A 15526-nucleotide genomic window follows, 5' to 3' on the forward strand; every position below is an offset into this window, starting at 1 on the left:
TGTAACTTCCCCAGGGACAGTGGTGACGCTGAACAGCCTCTACTTCTTCAGATTCTTCCCCTCACCCTTTGCTTTCTGTTGTTGCTCTTGCTTTTTACTAGCCAATGGATATCCACAATCACCATTGTCTTTGGCTGTCTGTATTTCATATACCAATAGAAATGAATAATCAGAACACACTGCTACCAACAGGAAATCTGGTAATGGTGAGTTATATCAAATACCCTGCATTTGGCAAAATTTGCTTCAGCAAGTTCAGTTAGAGATGGTCCTCAACATTTCAAGAGGAGCTTTCTCTCAAGGAACCCCATCATCAGCATTCAAGAGGCATATGGTGCAGAAATAATGACTTGCGCAGAAAAAAAATGGACTGAGAAGACATGCATGGTAAGACACCACTTCTCTAAAATGACAGTCAGGCCACGCAGATCTCTCTACGCTGTTCGGGAGCACGCACTTAGCCAATGCTAATAGTGGTGATGGTGAGCACTAAGGCTCCCTTAAGTCCTTCACCTCAAAAACTTTAACTAAATCCACACCTATCAGGCAAATACAAACAAGACAAGACTTAGGAGGATAGAAACTTGTGTCAGATAGTTTCTAATGAAAGGTTTAAATTTACTTTCCCCAAGGAAAGACTAATCTATAATTACAGAATCACAGAATTGTAGGGTTTGGAAGGGACCTCAAGAGATCATTGAGTCCAACCCCCCTGCCAAAGCAGGTTCCCTAGAGCAGGCTGCCCAGGTAGGCGTCCAGATGGGCCTTGAATATCTCCAGAGAAGGAGACTCCACAACCTCCCTGGGCAGCCTGTTCCAGTGCTCCGTCACCCTCACCGTGAAGAAGTTCTTTTGCATGTTGGTGCAGAACTTCCTGTGATCGATCTTGTGGCCATTGCCCCTTGTCCTGTCCCCACAGACCACTGAAAAGAGGCTGGCCAAATCCCTCCGTCTCCCACACTTAAGATAATTGTAAACATTAATAAGATCCCCCCTCAGTCTTCTCAAGGCTGAACAGACCCAGGTCTCTCGGTCTTTCCTCATAGTGGAGATGCTCCAGGCCCCGTATCATCTTTGTGTCCCTCTGAATTATTAGAACAGTTTTTATTTTTTTTAAAAGTGGTCCATACTGATGTTGGTCCTTTCAATGAAAAATGACTTCAAGAACAGGCTTTGTGAAGAGATTCCCAGTTTTCAAGTATTTTCAGATCCATTTAGTTAAGTTTGCAAAGCCAAAAGCTTCGTTGTTAAAACTGATATTCTTGAGGGAAAAAAAAAATGATTTCCCCTTTTACTGGAAGGAATTCCTTGATTTGTTTTTTCTGGTTTGCACTTTTCTGAAACAGTGGGTACTTGCCTTAATGAGGGATGCTATTCATCTAAATAAAACCACTATTCTTCTAATCCAATATGGCAGCTTCTTGCTTCTTATTTTACCCCTTGCTTCACGTGTCCCTGTCACACAAGCCATCCAAAAGATACTTTCCTGCACCCTCTACATACCAGTGAAGACGTTATCACATGCATTGGTGAATCAGCAAATTAACGCTATAATCCTATGAGAATCAAGCAATAAATTAAATTCATTTAAGAATTTCTCCTGCCTTTTCTCATCTTTCCTTATAAACACAATCATCAACTCACTCCTGTAAATACTAATATGTTATGGAATTACTTGCATTTATCTGAAAAGTGTTCTACTTGCAGTATCTACTAAAAACGTGCTGCAAAAGAGATGCAGATTCCTGACTGTAACTGATATCGCCATGGTTGTTCTTGCTCAACAGGAGATACAGCAGCCGCCTCCTTAATACAGATTTTGAGTTTTAGGATCATGGGGACTTTGGAAGCAAGTGCTCCATCCTACAGGACGTACTAAAGAGAAAAACTGAGGAAAGGCTGAAGAAGGAAAGAAAGGGCTATCTCCTTTTGATGGCTTAAAATCAAATGAAGAACAACTGCTACTCATCCCTTTATTCGAATCTTTACTTTGACATGTTTACATGCATATCCCTACTGAACAGAATACTAAAGGGGTTATTGCTTAGAACTGTGAGATCTGTAGACAGAGTATGATCTCTACTATTCCAAATTCTATAAAAGGGGAATAGAAAACATGAAGAGAGAGTTAAATCAACAGCCTGTGGTCACAAGTTGATGGTTAACACCTTCATAAGAGATATGAACTCTGCTGTGGTTCCTAGAACTCTTATTGACAGTAATACTGTAAAAGCATGCCACTGCAGTAGGAGTCTGAAAAACTCCTGCACACGAACTAAAATATACCAAACAAGCCAAACACAATTACTCTAGCTGAATACCACTTTGTTCTGGTGATGGAGAAAGGAGGCAAGCACCTTGATGAACAAGATGTCTAATACCTCAATGAAACCACAACTTCTCTCCAGAATTCACCAGTCATCAGGTTTGTAAGGAAAAAATATGAAAAAAATGCAAGCTTTCAGTTCAGAAAGACACGCAAAAAAAAAAAGTGCACCAAAACTGAGAAGAGTCAGATCCTATGTAAAATCTTTTCCAGTCTTTGAGGTTGTGCAGGTAAGGGGTTTAGTCAGCGTGATCATTATTTCATTTACTTTAACTTCTAAAAGAGAAAATGAGTCTTTATCCTTTATGTTAGGCACAAGTACTACAAAAAGTATAAAAAAATCCACTACAACAGCAAGACATAAACATTCTTCTTTCCCAGCTCCCTCAATCCACAACTATGCTTCCCTTTAACATATTTGCATTACTGCTAATTCATCTTTTTGAACATTTAGGTAAGGCTTTTGACATGTTCTTTGAAGCTTTTTCATTATTATTTTACAGTGTTTTTAAATGTCATACCATAATGTTGTTTCAGTGTTTCAATATTTTGTTTAGAAAGAAAATGAGATATAAATCAACTAACCTTTCATAACTGGGCATTAAAAACAAAACAAAAGAAACGCGCTCTGACATGGTCACTGGTATCTGCCCCTGCTACTTCTTTTTAAGACAGGATTTTGAAGTCCAGCAGTGCCAGCACTACTGTATCTTGTATGATTCCAAGGCAATTTCCTGTTAAAATACAATCAACCCTGTAATGAAGCAGAGAGGGCTGTATAAATCACTATACCTCTGAATAAAACCCCAGGTAACTCCTTGCCCAGGAGAATGTAAGAGCTCAGACGGAATGGAAATACTGAAATCGGACCAATGCAGGAAGTCCAACATCATCCAGAGAGGAAAATCAAGTGTATTTAAAAGATTCGGGACAGCATCATATTCTTATCTAAAACAGCTATCCGTTTTTTGACAGTATATGAGCCACTAGCATACACTGACCTACTGGTCTGTAATAATCTGGAAGCTAGCACTGAAGTGAAAAATACGAAAGCAAGACAAACCTCATTTAAAAAGGCATACAGAGAGTAGAAACAAGGACAGATAGCCTGGGCTGGTACAGAGACATTGCCTGAGCAGCCAGGGGTAACGTTAGGAAAGCCAAAGCCTGTTCAGAATTAAATTTAGCCAGGGACATCCAGGGCATTAGGAAAGGGTTCTACAGGCACAACAGCGATAAAAGGGAAGACTAGGGCAAGAACCTGGGGGGCTGGTGGATGAGAAGCCAAACATGACACAGCAATGTGCACTTGCAGCCCAGAAAGCCAACCATATCCTGGGCTGCATCAAAAGCAGAGAGGCCAGCAGGGTGAAGGAGGTGACTGTCCCCCCTCTGCTCTGCTCTCGTGAGACCCCACCTCAAGTCCTGCACCCAGCTCTGGGGCCCCCAGCACAAGGACAGGGACCTGTTGCAGGGAGTCCAGGGGAGGACCCTGAAGATGATCGAAAAGCTGGAGCACCTCTCCTACGAAAACAGGTCGCAAGAGCTCAGCATGTTCAGCCTGTAGAAGAGAAGGCTCTGGGGAGACCTTATAGAGACCTTCCTGTACCTAAAGGGGGCCTACAGGAAAGCTGGGGAGGGACTCTTGTCAGGTAGCATAGGGATAGGACAAGAAGTAATGGCTTTAAACTGTAAGAAGGTAGGTTTAGATTTGATATAAGGAGAAAATTCCTCACTCAGAGGGCGGCGAGGCACTGGCACAGGTTGCCCACAGAAGCTGTGGATGTCCCATCCCTGGAGATGTTCAAGGCCAGGCTGGATGGGGCTTTGGGCAACCTGGTCTGGTGGGAGGTGTCCCTGCCCATGGCAGGGGGGTTGGAATTAGATGGGTCTTTGAGGTCCCTCCCAACCCAAGCCATTCTATTATTCTATGATAAAAACAAAAAGCTGTTTTGGACACAGACCTATTCAAAAGTAATAGTATGACTGAGAATTATTGGGAGGCTCAAACCGTCATGTCAGCATCTCAGTGACACACAGAAGACCACAGCTGACTTACAACCTTGGGGAGTACCACGGCCACAAACATTCTGCCATTGTCCCTGGGGATTCCTCATGACTACCTGTGGTCAGATTTGGTTGTCTTGCACGTATACACTGAAGACAGAACAGTCTCTAGGAGTGATCTAACTACTTTGGGAAACACTTAGCTAGCACATTGAAGATTAAAACTTCTAAACAGGACAGATTCCCAAAACTTAAGGAATAACGCAAACATGAAGTCGTGTGTTAACATTAACTGAGTGTGTGCTGTTTCTGGAGGTTACCCATATAATCTACATTATTTCCCCCTCACAGAGGGCATCTGATAAAAACGGTCAAAACAAGATCCGTTACTTTCTCCTTCTGGACCACAAAGCCTACAGCAAAAGGTTAAGGGAAAATTAATCACTCAACCAAAGTGAAAATTCCTGTGTGGGGGCAATTTATTGAATACTGCATATTCAGATCTTTTCTTCTTTTTTAAGTTCTCCATGACTTGCAGAAGAGAACAGTAGAACGCTGGGAAAACACAGCAATAACCTAAGGCTGGTTGGGCTGTGATTTCAGCACCGATGCAAAACCAAATACTCCAGCACAAAGGACGTGCTTAGAGCAACCTCTAACCTAAACTACAGTAAAAGCTACTCCAGAGATGCTTGAGATTCAGAATCTCAAATTCAGCTGTTCCAAGTGTATTTCCATGGAATACTTTATAAAGAGGAGGAAAAATCTCTATAATTTTATAGAACTGACAGAGCAAAGACTGAATAGCATAGAAAACAGCGAGCAGCAATTGTAATTTAATTACAAACAAGAATTTGTTTTGTGCCCAGTACTGAAGTATTTCTGAACGCTTCAGACTGTCAAAACACATCAACTTAAAACAAACAACTAAAACCCTTCAATAAAATGACCTAACTTTACAAGCACTCTGGTGGAAAGTTCACAACCTATTGCTCAGCAGCTGAGCTCTGCAGCCGTAACTCCTGTTTGAAATCAGTTGCTATCAAGAATAAATACAAGAGACAAAAGATAAAGTGCCAGGAAAGGTTGCAAACTGCATGTCTACTATATATTGCAAGCTTCAATAGCTACTAAGACTTCTGTATGACTGCATGCATTAAATGCTTGTACTTATCTCAAAACCAGGAAATGAAGAGTTCTCCAGGAGCTGGGATCATACTGCTGATTAACGCCAGGTTAATGGTTTGTGGACAGTTACACAGACACTAAGAAAAAAAGTTACAGTAATGTACTGTATCTAACCCAAGCAAAAGCATATTCTAACCGACGCTGGACAGAACTGCCTTCCTCCCCAACACACACATTATATGGTCAGAACCTACAGAATCGGTTTCCACATACAGTTTTATATGCAACAGATGATGAAGCAGTCACCCACCGAGACCTCCTCACGCTGAACGTTACAAAGCAGACCCACAGTAGTGTACAAAACCCGAGTTTATCGCACGTGGCTTCAGCAGCAAAACGCACGAAGCAGAAGCAATGTGTTTCACATAACATTAGAGACTTCTGGGCAGCAGGGGGAGTATTTGGCTCAGAACTACACTCAGTGAAGAAAACGATCAATTTTAAACATTGCTCACAGCATTCCCAAGATTATCAGGCAACAGTGCTTTGAATCAGGAAAGAAAAACAATTCAGCAGTATTGTGCAAGAGTCCAATGTCAAATGACTGCTGACTCTCAACTTCAGTACTGCAGTATACACCATGAAATGCAGTGGTTTGGCTATCATGAAGAAAATTGGTAAATATTTTTAAAAGCAGTGCATTTTCATTTTAACCTAGAGAGAGGGGAAAAGTACACACAAGGAAAAACAAAGAGCATTAAGATATACAGAAGCAGACGACTTGGTTTAACGTCCCAAAACAAAGAATCCTGCTAGAGGTTTTTCATACACATTTTATAGTGGATCGTATGAAGACTGACCTATGCATCTCAGCTTACGTTAACTGTCTTTGCAAAAGATGACAGGTAAAACCACCTTCAAACAGGAAGCCAACTTTCTTCCTGTTGTTTAATCAACAATTACTAAAATGAGACTGTTTCTCTCTTCTGCACTTCAACAATGCCCCAGGATTTGTGGAAGGCCAAATATATACAGATAAACAAAGTGGTTAAATCTTTAGAACATTTTGTGTGCCAGTAGCGTACTCTATGGCTTATTCTATGGGGGAGTGGGACAGCGCATGAGGGAAAAAGTGTTTCATGCAGAAAGCACAAAGAGACTGCCAAAAGTAAGTGTGGGCTTCTCTTTCCCCAGTGAATGTAGGTAAAATCCCTCTTGCTTTAAAAAAATTCCAAAGTGTCATCAGGGGAGGAAAAACAAAAGTAATGATTCTTGCCATACAGGTAAAGCACATGAAAAAATGTGTAATAAAACCTCTTTTACATGACGCCCCCATCTTTTTCCCTCCAGAAAGAAGAGTATAAATACACTAAACAGCTTAATGACAACTTACCAGCTCTCGTTATATATCACAACTGAAATACTAGCATACAGACAACCAGAACACTGACAAGATGTGCAAAGCACTGATCTTCAGCTGCCTTTCAGTAGTAATGCTTATGACTACAGCTTATGGAGCACCTCTATCAGAGAAAAATGACACACTTACAACTTTAATAAAAGATTTAGAAAACCTGGGAACAAGCATGAAGGTAAGTGGATGGTTTTCCTGTATTAATTCTTTACTATTTGTCTTTTCTACTTATTTTTGTCTATGAACTTTGTTCACAAAAATTAACTTTTTTTCCCCTCTTCTCTACAGAAGATTAATCTTGAGCTCTACACACCAAATGAGAAACAGGTGAGTTCAAGCTTTCTGTCTTCAGAAGGACTGCTAAGATATGGCTATTTTAAAGTTATGTGTTATTGAATTAGACCAAAATAATTCACTTATCAGAAGGTCCAATACAAAAGACAAATCAGAGCTGTCTGAACTTAGTGTGAGGATAGCATAGTTTCCTAAAAGACATTTCTGCTTTTGATTTGTATTCTCAAACATTAACAGACTAGTGTACAGTATTACCTTCTTGATCCACACAATATGTAACACTAAATTATTTGTGTTACATTCATTTTGCTTAATGCACGCTTGAATACACACAAAAAATATTTTATGAATCATTTAAATGTTGTATTATATTTGCAGGAGGCAATATAGTTGTATCAATACTAACCCAAGAACAATTTTGAAAAAGAAGCTAGACTTAGAAATGGTTTTAATAAAATATCTATATGAAATACTATATTTTATTGAAAAGAGATGCAGAGATACTAGTAGGTTCTGTTTAAGAAGATACAAATCTTGTACATCCCATCAATAATGGAACTCAGTAATGCTCTACCTGATTATTTTCAGGAGCAAAACTTAACCAACCCAGCTTAGATATATTTAGCTGTACATTCATGTTTTATGGTATTCGCTTAATACCTAAGACTTAGTTCCACAAGAAAACTGTCATCGTGGTTGCTTTTTTTTTTCTAAAACATTGTGCATCTGAGTACAACAGCATTCTAAGTACAGCTGGACTACAAGCTATTCACCATCAACAGGCTGCTGATCTGTACTGATTTTCTGATATAGTGTGCAAGTATATCAATTAATCCTTCTGCAAGTTAACTACTTTGACCCTCCAATTAAACTTTCAATCCAACAGAATTTTCACTTAACAGTAATTTTGTTTGAGTAAAGATTTAAAGCCAGATTCTGCAACCACTTCCTTATCTGAGTCATTTTTCTCATATTCTGGCAAGATCAAGATGTAACTATCTCAGAGCTCCAGTGCTTAAACGCAAATGTATGAGGCTGATTAATAACTTATCAGAGTGCCTGAAATAGCTTTTAAGAGTGATCTGTAAAGACACTTACCCATATTCAAAAGTGAGATTGGATACAACTAGAGAGAGCAACCAGAGTGCATTGACTGAAGATGGCGCTAAAAAGGCTCTTGTAAAACTTGAGAGGTTTTACTATTAATTAACCCTTTTCCTTAAGACGTGATTTCCACACAACTGGGAATAAGTCTCAGTTTAGGAGCTAATATAGCAGCTTCACATTGTCATAAGATACTCCAATGTTCAAAATGTCCCACAAAGATTGTCTACATTTCAAAAGCTACAAGAATATAACACAGAACTAAGGCCAGGTGTAAAATCTTAAAATGTGATTTCGAGGGGAAAAATGAAATATACATCTTGTAACAAACAGCCTAATTCCTCATACAAGGATAAGAATGTGCAATTAAAAAAAAAAAAAAAACGAATTCAGTTGTCCTCAGTAACAATTTTACATATCTATCGATTTTGATGACTGTTTTAGGAGTGCAGCTGGCAAACTCTGCAATGTTACTTGAAAGAAATAGTCACCTTGGAGAGTGAAATTGAAGATGAGGATGAAATTGAAGATGAGAACGTATTTAGTGTTAGGAATATTGAAAAGAATCTCCAAAAACTTACGGTAGGTAACCTTTTTACCTAATTACAAAACAAAAAAAATAAACAAAACCACGTTTTAGTGCTAATGAAAAACAACATTAGAGTCAGCATTTTTATGCCTCGAGGTTTGTGTGTTATGGTTTCTAAAGCATTCAGGATTTTGTACCAAAATATGATAACGTTAGACTATTTGACAACATCTATTGATGTAATAATCCAACACAGTAAAGCAGGTTTGAGCCACAGTAATTATGCAAGTCAACATTTTAAAAAAATAGTAAAATTTGTTTTCTTTGCTGAATCGCGTAAGGCACCTCATGCTTACAAAAACTTGTTTTTAGAAGGGTAACAATTATTTACATAAGCCATGGCTTAGAAAACTGTGCCATAAACTTGTGACTCTAAAGGGCCCAGTAATAAATGTAAAATAAATAATACAGAAGTACACTTTGATAAACTACATAACTAAACTCCATGGCTAAGAGATCCTTGTATCACTTCAGAACTCCTCCTCAGGCTAGAAATTAAGATTTGCATCTGCTGCAGTATTTATCATAGAAAGTGCATGTGTTTAGCTTGTAATATTTTTACATTTAAAAGGATCTCCCTTATAAGCAGCGTCCTTCATTATACCATCCCTTAACAGCTGCCCACTGGAAAAAAAAAAATCTCCTGAAATATTACAGGTTTTCTTTCTTCTTAAAAGAGAAACTTAGCACACAAAAATTGACCTATCATTGTCAAAACCAGCTGATAACATAGCTATCACCAATCAACAAAAATATCTGTATTGCAGGACCTAATCCCCCCAGGAACGGGATGCAAGATCTGTGAAGCTAATGACAAGAAGGAGTTTCCTGAATTTCACCGAGAGCTGACCAACTTTCTGAGATCTATGCTAAAATAAGCAGATGACCATTTATATTTTTACTGCTATGTTATTTATTTAAGTATTTAATTACAAATAATTTATATATTTTACCCTGGGGCTAACTAACTTGCTGTCCATTTTGGGACCACTGTATGCTCTTAGTGTGGGTGATAACGTGTCTGTTCTAAGATCACATTTGATCCTTTCTGTAAGCCCTACGGGCTCAAAATGTATGTTGGAAAACTAATTGGTTCTCACTTTGTCAGTAAACTTAAAATGACAACTATTTATTGAAAGAATTGTTAAAAGTTACTTGTAGATGGTATTTAATAAATTTTAGTAAATTATAAAAATACGTTTAGAGTCTTCTTTGTTAAATGATACTGTCTTTCACTGGTGACTCACTAATCTGCTTTTTCTTAAAAAGATAATTTTTAAAAATAACATTACCAGTATACAAGGGTTCACGTACCATACTCAACATAGGACACCTGCAGACAATCCAAGGCTTTCCAATTTCTTAAAAGTGATATAAAATACCAGTTTATGCTAGCATATAGCATGAAGAGGTATAGCATGGAAAAACAGAATAAAAAGTATGAAATTCCTAAAAAAATAAAAAATAAAAAAAATGAGAACCTCCAAACTTCTTTGCGACTTGTTCTACTTAGCCACACAGTGTTTCTGCTATATTTTTTGCAGGATACATCTCTCATTGTTGCAAGGAAAATATGTGGTACTCAAAAATCTCCAGACGCAGGGCAACATTACTAAAACAATAAAGCACCTGAAATCACAGCTATACAAGTAACTTAGGCACCAACATCCCAGAACTCTTACATAACCAATTCTTTCCAGCAATGACTGACATAACATTCATGATTAATAAGTATAAATCCAAGTGAACATATACTACATCCATTATTCACAAAAATCTTTTTGTGGAACCTCGGAAACGTGCTTACTTGAAATGAAGATGGAGTCAGTCATGTGACACTGTAAGTTTTATGCAGAAGGAGACTAAGAGGAGCATCTTCTACAATCCAAAAACCACCACGACATGCTAACAATGCAAATTGTAATGGATGAAAGTAAGCCGTACTACAACAGTTATCATTTTATCATTTAGTCTTTGATGTGTTTTGCTGGTGGGTGTGGTATGGAGTATTTCGAGTCATACTTAAAAACAGACTAACAATGGAAAAAACAGCAGTTTTCTTGAGTGCTGCAAACAGAAAATAAGCCTTAATGATAGCTTTCTGCCAAAAGTTGGAAAATACTTACAGAGTTGATATCTGTTGCTCTACTTAACTTCTCTTCCCACAGTCAAGTGCTTTGTCCCCACCCACAAGGACTCTGAAAAGCAAAATACTGTCAGTCATCCTAGCCACAAACAGATCAGCTCCACCCTCTTCTCAATCAGATGCTTTCCAAATGACAGCCTGTAATAACAGTAAGACCTAAATACAGCAAGACATAGATCAGAAAATAAGCAAGAAATTTGTAACAAATTCTTTCTCCTTTATCAACCTTTATAGAATACTAGCTCTTTTTACATGCTTGCTTTTTTACATGATAAAATCTTAAAAGCAGCATGCAAAAAAATTTTAAAAAAATCTTTAAAACAAAGTGGGACAATATTAAAAGACACAATAAGCACTAAGCCTATGAGAGAGCAGTAAAGAGAGCCTAGTCTTAAAAACACCTGTAAGAATGTAAGAGTGACCTCCACGATACTACTGATGGACTACTGAATACTACTAACAGTTATAGGGAGCAGAGGCTGGCGCCTCCCTCTGTGCTTCCCCTCCTCAGGAGGTGCAGAGGGCAGGGAGGTCGTCTCTCGGCCTCCTCTTCTCCAGGCTGGGCACCCCATGTGTCCTCAGCCTCACCTGATCTCTTCCCGCTGAGCTGCTCCCCAGCCACTCATCTCCCAGTCTGTACACCAGTGTCTGGCATTACTCAACCCCAGGTGCAGAACCTAGCATTTTCCTTTGTTGAACTTCATGCTGTTGCTAACTGCCCAGTGCTCCCATTTATGTAAATCCCTCTGCAAGGCCTCTCATCCCTCCAGGGAGTCAACAGCACTTCCCAGTTTAGCATCAGCAAACTTGCTGAGGATGCACTCCACTCCTGCACCCAGGTCACTGATAAAAATGTTGACCAGGGCTGTCCCTAAAATTGAGCTCTGGGGAACACCACCAGCGACTGTCCACCAGCCAGATGTAGCCCCATTTAGTACATCCCATTGAACTTTACCATCGAGCCCGTTCATCACCCAGCATAGGGTGAACCTGGTTCTCTCACAGTTGGACAATTTGTCCAGAAGGATGCCGTGAGAAAACGGTATCAAAGGCCTTACAGAAATCCCGAATATTATGTCCACCACCTTCCCTTCATCCACCAAGCAGGTGACCTTGTCATAGAAGGGATCACAGAGATCAAGTTACTAACGCAAGACTTTCCCTTCATGAACCCATGTTGACTATGCCTGGTAACTGCTTTCTTCTTTAAGTGCCTTTTGATACACCTCGTGACAATCTTTGTAACTTTTCTAGGGACTGAGGTTAGATGAATAGATCTGTAGTCTTCTGGGTCTTCTCTCACACCCTTTCTGTAGATGGGTATAATGTTGGCTAGCAATATAAGCTCTTCGCAAGTCAGTAGTTGAAGGAAGTTATTTATCTCACGTTAACAAAATGCACGCTGAAAAACTATGTAAACACAATCACGACATCCTGTAGAAAAACTAAGGCAAAAGGTAGTGCAAAAAAAAAACCTTAAGAACTAAATGTTACTACTTAGACCTAAATTTCTTTTGCCATACATACACTTTATGATGAAAATACATACTTTCTTTTATGTACGGATCAACCGATGTAAGCAATGCTATGAGAAAAACACTACAGATTTCAAAGACCTAATACAAATACTAGTGTTGGTATGTTTAACGATTAAGTATTTACTTAACTGAAGTTACAAAGGCCTACAAATATGTAGACTATTAACCAGCAATTTCTTGACTAAAGTAGGTTTCCGAGTAAATTTCTGATCAAAACTTAACGTTATGATGAAGATTCATACTCAAGTTGCTGTAATTTTGCATTCCACATGAACAAAAATAAGTCTATTTTAATACCTGTAAGTCTTCAGCGTCTTGAGAAACCGTACTCTAGACATTCATTTCTAAATTCCATTTCTAAACAGAAAAAGGCAGTGAGAAAGATTATAAGAAAAAAAAATTCTGCGTTGATTTTGTTGCATACAAAACAGTAATTGTTTCTAAGGGCTCTTAAAAATTCAGTACTAATATGATGAGATAAGAACGGTTTTTCCTGTGCATTATCCATGCATATATTAAAATACATAGAACTTAATACTGAGCTAGAAAATAGAACAACAGAAAGCAAGTGTAGCAAACAACAACGCAGCAGAATCTTCCAAAAATTATTATTTTGGGTCAAAGACATACAGCGGTGGTCACTACATTTCTGCGTGCAAAGAGGTTTAGACTGCCATGACATTACTGTATGATAAGGCTGGGTAACATGGAGTTTAACAGAAAAGGTAAAATCTTAAGCAAAATAAAAATATACTGCAGGCAAAACGTCAGTTGGGCAAAACTGACAAAGGTTACTTTATGTTTGTTCACAGAATTTCTAGAAAAAACGCACAATGGATTTCTCACTGAAATGCGTATGTTTGCAAACACAACATTTGAATACAACGTTTATGAAGATTTGGCCAATGAATAGATCTAGTTTCTTTTGATGAAACTAGAGGTGTACTTTCCTACCTGTTTTGCAATACTATCACCAAAGTCCATTCAATTGCCCTTTGACCTACTGTTAAAAAGTAAAAAAAAAAAAAAAATCTTATATTCTTATCAATATTTGTAAAATATTGCCAAAAATTCTGCGCACAATAAGTAAACTCTCCCATCTATCAAACGTGCAACCGATGGTAGATAGTATCATATACTTTAGTAGCTGCAGGATCAGCTTCTCTATTTGCCTAATTCCTAAAAGAAATCTCTGAAGAAATAGAGTATTAAACCGAAAGCATCTGAAAACGCATACCAAGGTGAACTTTAATATACATAACTTTTCCTGTAAATTGAAAACAAGCAAACAACAACAACAAAAGACCCACCTCAGTGGAATCCCATACAATACAGCTTCTGAAAATTAATAAATAAACAAAGGCTCCCAAGTAGCTATCACATTATATGGGCCCCTCCCAGGGCTGTCCTGGCAGAGCCTCCAACCCTGGTTGCCCAGCCATGAAACCCATCAGGATGAGTCAGTGGGAGCAGCTCTCCTTCTTGGACTAGGAGGGTTCACTGCCTACGGCTGTGGGACACATTATGGGATGAAGGGCATGAGCATTTGGGGATTGCACAGGACTTACTATGGGATGTTTTGGGGGAAGAACCACAGGCAGGAAAACTGAGGTGTTTAGGTGAGCTGGGGAAGAACAAGCGTGCAAAAATAGAAGGGTAAGGAGATAAAAAGGGCCGCTCACATATAAACAGTATGCTGGCCAGCACGTCTTATGTCTAGCACTTAATCACCAGTGTCTGTTCTAAAATTCCTCACCGACACATTCCTGGGTGAGGGCTCTCCATTCTCTGTGTATGCTTGTGTACAGCAATCCGCATGCCCACACAGAGGGCCACTGTGTTGTCAGAGCAAGTGCAGGTGTGCAAGAGAGCATGTGATTGCTAGCAACAAACAAGCTGGACAAGCTGTCGAGTAGACCAAGTGGCCTAGGAACAAGGGGGTGAATGGGGCTGTAAGGGACAGCTCTGTGTAAGAGCACCTGTGTATCTCCAGGGCCATGAGCACAGGGGGTCAGCTGTGTGAGAGTGACAGCATAGATCTAGGGATGAGAGCAGAAAGGGGCCAGCTGTGGGGAGCAGGGAAGTCCCACCAGCCCTATGATTGCACCTGTGACAGTCTGTACCAGCAACGGGCGCAGAGCTCTAGCCTCTGACATGCGTATCTCCAGATGCCAGAAAAGGGGGAGAGTAGGATCTAGGGGTAACTACTGGGCTGACACTGTCTGCACACGGGTGCTGGAGGAAGCCACCTTGTACATATCCACCTTCTGCCCCCCCAGACCTCCATCTCCGGGGTGAGGCTGAGCTCCCACCCCGAGGCTGCTGGTGCTATCTGTCTTCATGTGAGTGCTCCTGTGTGCCTGTCTACAATCGCTGGGGCTGGCTATAGATGTATGTGGTATATTTGCCTGCCAGGAATACATCTTCAACTACTGGAGGTGCAGATGCAGCCTTGCCTCTCAGCATCTTGGATCCAGCATGACTTGTTTTTCCTCTAATAGATATGGCATCCTAGGTACCTGGAAACTTGTAGAATCATCTCTACCTATGTAATTCAAAAAAAAAACTTTTGTAAGAAAAACTCACAGAACAAGTATATGCTTAAATTTACTAGCTCAATGTATTCTTCATCTGCTGCTAATTAAACAATGAACAATCTAGATATGAAAATTATATCCATGCAGTTGTTATTAAGTAACATTTCAAGGATACAGCTATCATACACATCATAATACATCTTATTCACAACACAACCCCTCTCTTTGTAGAACCTAAGTTTCACAGATGTTCTGGGGTGCTGTTCAATTAATAAAAAGTCTTAAGTACACAAAGAAATCTAAGTTACTTGTACATATTTAATCCTTCAAGCTTAATAACAGAAAATACCTTGGTGATGTCTCAGAAGAGGTCTAAATCCATACAGAGATACTGTCCGAAAGTATATAAAAAGCTAACACATGGACAAGGAAATTTAAGAAAG

General features: G+C 39.3%; 1 long non-coding RNA gene across 5 annotated transcripts in view; it reads right to left on the reverse strand.

Annotated features, from left to right (window-relative positions):
- Nucleotides 1–11069, reverse strand: part of LOC118251293 (uncharacterized) — a 72343-nt gene extending 61274 nt beyond the window's left edge. For all 5 annotated transcript variants that reach the window (XR_004779745.2, XR_004779743.2, XR_004779751.2 and 2 more), the window contains exon 1: nucleotides 10989–11069. This is a non-coding gene — a long non-coding RNA (uncharacterized LOC118251293). The remainder of the gene's footprint in view (nucleotides 1–10988) is intronic.
- Between the last annotated feature and the right edge of the window lie 4457 nt (nucleotides 11070–15526).

The sequence above is a fragment of the Cygnus atratus genome, chromosome 4 (genome assembly GCF_013377495.2).
Source record: "Cygnus atratus isolate AKBS03 ecotype Queensland, Australia chromosome 4, CAtr_DNAZoo_HiC_assembly, whole genome shotgun sequence".
In the NCBI taxonomy this organism is placed as follows: domain Eukaryota; kingdom Metazoa; phylum Chordata; class Aves; order Anseriformes; family Anatidae; genus Cygnus; species Cygnus atratus.